The sequence below is a fragment of the Bacillus rossius genome (genome assembly GCF_032445375.1).
Source record: "Bacillus rossius redtenbacheri isolate Brsri chromosome 4 unlocalized genomic scaffold, Brsri_v3 Brsri_v3_scf4_2, whole genome shotgun sequence".
Classification (NCBI taxonomy): Eukaryota; Metazoa; Arthropoda; class Insecta; order Phasmatodea; family Bacillidae; genus Bacillus; species Bacillus rossius.
In genome coordinates, this window is record NW_026962011.1 from 50,013,889 (window position 1) to 50,019,888 (window position 6,000).

Consider the following 6,000-nt stretch of genomic DNA (forward strand, 5'->3'; position numbering starts at 1 on the left):
ATGATGCATGCTTCCTCTCCTGCATGGCTTAAACCCTGCATGATTAGAGAGTATAGGCTTCGGCCTGAGACGCACTTAGTCTCCCTCCCTAACCCGGAACCCTCCCAAACACACTTAGTTTTTAGTTAGGTTAGGGAAAGAAAATTAGAGAAGCGAGGAGGGCGGGTGATCCCTTGTTGAGTGATAGCGGGTGACTGGCGACGAGATCCGTGGGCGAATGTCGGAGCATCCGGGACGGTGTTGCGTGTGCGGCGGATGAGTGGTTAGTGCGAGTGTGTTGAGACCGAGGGGCGCGGTGAGGGAGGGACACGAGTGGGAGCCACTGTCGCGCCCAGCTCCGTGGGGGGGGGGGGGGCAAGGGGTGCCTCCCATTTCAGGTCATAATCTTATATTTATATTAATCACTGATCAACTTTTAGACTTTTTCAATTGTTTAACTTTCACGAAATGAAAAAAATATCTACATCGCATACTTTTTGCATAATTAGCTGCCAAAGTTACATTTTTAAACGTTTTCGGGTTGTACAAATAAGGATAGTTTAATTTATTGTTGAACTGAAACTTTTCAGGATTAACTGCAATGCCACTGGCTACTTCATGATATGGTTTGCATTTCTATCACAAAAGCTCATTTCATGTTTCTTGGCTGTCAAAATCGTAACAAATTTGAGAATTTTGAAATGCCAGGTAAAATTAATTAATATTTTCTTACAGAAATTCAAACCATTTCTTGAAGTGGCCAATGGCATTTAAGTTAAACATAAAAAGTTTCAGTTCTGTAATAAATTAAATTCTCCTTATTTGTACAAACCAAAAACGTTAAAAATGTATCTTTGACAGCTAATTATGCAAAAAGTATGTGCTGTACATATTTCTTTAATTTCGTGAAAGTTAAACAATTGAAAAAGTCTAAAGGTTTATCTGTAATTACTGTAAATATAAAATCTTGACCTGAAATGGGGGGCACCCCTTAAGAAGGTGTGATTTATTTGTGGACGGACAATGTTATAATAAAACAAAAATCGTAAATATGTGTTAATAAAACAAACTGTATTCAATCAATTATTGGTCTATCCATTTCGAACCTTTTCACCCACGCGTAATAATATAAGTACTACAAAAATTGGCATTCTCTACCTAGTTCTGCTTAAAGAAACAAAAAATTAAAATAAAAAATATTTCAACGAATAATTCACCTCGAGAACCAAAGAACAGTTCTTCGTAGTTTCAGATGACTGGATCTTTGCAGAAACTATGCTTTGCTCCAACTTCCAACTTGTGTGCTTGTTGCAATCAAGGAAAGCATGCACGTATTGGGAGTAAGGGTGTTTGGTTGTATAGTTAAGGTAATTCGAGACATTTTGTTTGTACACTCAGATTGTTCTTGTGAGTATCCGTAATTTTTTATCGTGAGTTTTTGTGATTATCGGTAAATTTATGATGATATCCGTAAATTCCCGAAAATGTCTGTAAATTCACCAAGTTCCCCAAACATTATCAAATCAGTGTTATTTTTTTTAAATTTAAGGTGATAGTTTGTTAACAGTGCACGCACAAACTTCTGGTAAATGCACCTGAAAGATCATAAAAGTACCTTGATACACATGTCTCCCACAAATTAAGACGCCCTTTGAGCAGCCGACAGTGGATTTAGATCCCGCCAGACACGTGCTTGTTTTTAAGTGCACTTTTTGGATGAATTGTTCGTCTAAGTACCTTTTAAATCATTTTGAGATTTATTTGTTAGTTCATACATCGCATTAAACCAGATGTCAAGCTCTGTCTTGAGCCACACGGTAATCATTTCTGGTAACAAAGAGAGATAATGCGTGTGGGAGTCTATGGTTTCAAGGATTTGTTGTTTACGACTCGCAGAGATGAGCAACTCGTCACGAGATAATCCTAGCTCATGTTGACAGAGAGACATAAGAAATCCGGCTTCACTTCCCGTAGCAACTACTTGTTGGTCAGCATAACTTGTCAAAATTGGCCAAAAATGACCCAAAACTTGCTCAAAATGTGCCAAAATCCGCTAAAATGTCGTTTTTTTTTAGAAAAAAAACTCCACCAAAAAATCTAAAAAAATTGCCTATTTCGAGGGAAATTTTCCCGTTTTAGTCCCTTATGACGAATTTTTCCCAAAAAAAATTGGAATTTTTGGCGGATTTTGGCAAATTTTGAGTCATTTTTGGCCAATTATGAAGGTCAAGGTCAAATATGGCTGCCGTGACATCACAATCCAAGATGGTGGACCCCGGCAACGGCACCACCATTCTGAAGCTTGGGCCAGAAAATAAATCTGTATACTACTAACACCAACACGCTCAGTACGTCCCCCGATGATCACGAAAGTTAATAAATACGTACGAATGACGCGGGTCCGCCATATTTTCTAGATTAATGAAACTCCCACAGTTGGCAGCACCATGTTTACACATTTCCGTTCCAATCGACTTCCGATCCATTCACGAAAAAATTACTCCTACCAAATGCTGTAAACCGAGAACTAAGATGTTTGCACATCAAAAACCCACGAGAGAAAAAAGAAAACAGTCTGGATATCATTGGAAAATATAAGTTTTGGGTTACTTGTAAAACATAAAACCGAAAAAAAGTCAACATTCACTAGTGAGTGTTCTTAAATAATACCTCGCTATGGGATTCAAAATGTCTTTACAACTTTACGTCTTGGTCGCCAACCTATCCTGCTTCCCAGACGATCTTTGGGCTATCATAGACGAATACGAACGTGGTGGGTGATTTCATCAGCGTATTTCTGCGACGGGAAACAGTTCCAAGACAAACGGAGTTGTAACATGCTCCAGCCTTCTACTGTACCTACCCCAAAGGGAGAGACCCTTAAAGGAAAAAATATGGCCGAAAATTATTATATATATTAGGTTAATTCAAATGAGTTTATAATTTTGTGCCATGTAAGTATTAATTCTATAAAATTTTAAAACTCGGCCTCTAAAAAAACCTTGTATGGGGGGAAATATCTGAAAGTATATTCGAACTCAGGATGGAAAATAAATTTTCATTCGCTTAATTGAGTTCTTGTCAAAGAAAAAAAAATCTGTCAGACAGCGAGTTGGTGTCTGTTTATACCACATATTTTCACTTCGTTTCACTTTGTTTAAAAAATAACTTGCAAATTTAATTTAATTTTAACTAGCCGAATCTCCCAGGTATGTAGGTATGAAATATTTAAAAGCATTTTAAACTTATATCTAAGATATTCGTTTTTTTATTAGTGAAAGATAACTCAGAAGAGATAACTAAAATGCAGACAGCTTATCGCTTTGCAAAAATTCCGGTCATTTTTATTCATATAAGCAGACAATTGCGGTACCTTTTCACTTATCATCTGCGCACAAAATGAGCGATGCAATATTTACTTTATTGCATCATAAAGCGACTGATGTGACGGCACTTTGTCTCAAGGTTGCACTCAGTCTAGGAGAAGATTATCTTGGAGACATAATAAATGATGTTCCGTGAAGTATCACACGTTAAGCATATCACGTGTCATGTGTCCGGCCATTGATGTAATAAATCAATTGAGAAGTGTGCAAGGGTCGAGGGTAGTTTATATTATATACCTGTTTTTCAGATGAATTGGCCGCAAAACCTTCTTTTCGACGGATTTCCAAGAAATACTTTAAAAATCTTTACGTAGTTTTCTCTTTCATTGTAAATAGATCCCAAAACTACCGTCATTTCTAATTTATATATATATATATATCCCCATTTGTGAAATTTTTACCATATCACGTACAAAAAAAGGGAAAATCATCATCATCCAATTGAAGAAAAATAAGTTCATTGAAAACATGACATTACGAAATATCACCCCCATTTCACTTTCCTACCCTATAAAGCATTGTTTTTGCCCTTCTCGATGAAATTTCACATACTTGTTAAAAATAAGAACATATTTGATTTTTAACCAAATGTTAATTGAATGCATGAGATTTTGGTATAGTATTTTCCTCTGGCTCTCCCTCCCCTCCCCCCACATCACCCTTTTTTACCCCCTTGAATCAGAATTTTGGCATCTCTTGATGAAATTTTTCACACTTGACATTAAATTTAGAATAAAATTACTGTCTACATACCATTTTTTTAATTCCCCTTCCCCCTTTGTACAGCCCGGGAAACGCCGGGCTAACTTAATGCTGAAATGAATCATGGGTAGAAGGGTTCCGGGTTTGGAACGTACTTGAGGCCAACGCATGTGGCATAATCATGCTGGATAACAACCATGCTGGAAGCATCGCATGCAAACGCGTGCTTTGCTTGGGGACTGTCCGAACACGGCAGCAATTGTCGCCTCGGGGGACGCACCACAACGCCGAAATACCACAACGCCGAAATACCACAACGCCGAAATGCCAAATTGACCACAACGCCGACAGCTAGAAAACTCCTTTGTACCACAACGCCGAATTACCACAAATACACTAACACCGAAAAATGTCAATGCAGGACTGCCACAAAGGTTAGGTTAGGTTAGACTAGGTTAGGTTAGACTAGGTTAGGTTAGACTAGGTTAGGTTAGACTAGGTTAGGTTAGACTAGGTTAGGTTAGACTAGGTTAGGTTAGGCTAGGCTAGGATAGGCTAGGTTAAGTTAGGTTAGGTTAGGTTAGGTTAGGTAAGGTTAGGTTTGATTGTGGTATTTCGGCGTTAAGGTACATTTAAGAAACACACACAAATTCATTCAGTTGTTATTTCGGCGTTGTGGTACACAGCAGTTTTCTAGCTGTCGGCGTTGTGGTCAATTTTGGCATTCGGCGTTATGGTATTTCGGCGTTGTGGTAACGACCCATCTGAACAACACCCCTGTCTTTATTCCGGACTCGTGCTAGCCAAGATGGGTCCGGCTGAAACCCTATGCTTGTTCATGCGGGGTGCGGTATAGCAATCTCTCGTGCGTGGAAGCAAGCAGGATAAACACACGACAGGAGGATAGTCCGGTAAAAGAGTTGGACGGGCGGGAAAGATAAACCACACAAGGGGCGGAGAACTTAACCACGTGGCCCGCTTTAAATATTTATTCAAGTTGTGCTGGAGGACGTAACTGCTTTAAACAGGTGAGATAGGGTCGAAGAAGGTGGATTTGGTTTGAAGTGTATGTGTGTAAAAAAAAAAAAAATAAATAAACGTAATACTGGTTGTAAGTAAAAGGATTGGTGAGGATACAGAGAGTATTGAACGTTTCAAAATATCTCCATTTCCATTTTGCAAATACGCCCTTATTACGTGTAATGGCGACACTTGCTGTCTGTTACCGTAAGAGCGACGCACTTCTAAAATTTCGTATTTATTCATAAAACTGGTTGAACAATGTTTGGGGGGGGGGGGGAATGGTCTTGAACTTAAGATATGAATGTCAATGTGTTGTAAACAAACAACATATCGTGTGTTACACAATACGTAATCTGCTGAGTCGTCGTATCTAACAATGATGACCCTCCCTGATCCCTCTGCTCATTATCTGGGCGATAACCCAAAGCTCTAAGACTTGGGCTCGCATTGCTTAATTCATTGTAGTTTAACGTCACTAATTACTGGGCGAAATGGGTGCGATGTAGCAGCGTTGAACTGCATCGGCAACATCCGCCTCGTTTCTCACCATGCGAATAATCAGAGTTTGACCCCGCTGGGAATCTATTATAGGGATCCATGTAACAATAGTTAAAAAAAATACCTGAATCACAAGTTGTTACGAACAAGCATTTCACATAGCCTAGATCATCTAAAATTGTGATTAACCAATAATTTTTTTCGGGTGTGTGACGATTGTAGTAGTCGATTCACGTGTAATTAACGAGACTTGTTGATATAACCAAACTTGTAACTAACAAGATTCGGTAAAAAAGAAACCTTAAATAATTAATGTAGATACTGCTAAAAGTTAAAAATATTTAATCGCGGTACGAATTTATTTATAATTCAATTGTACTTTTCCTTTTTAGTTTAGTTGGGAAGGGGGGTA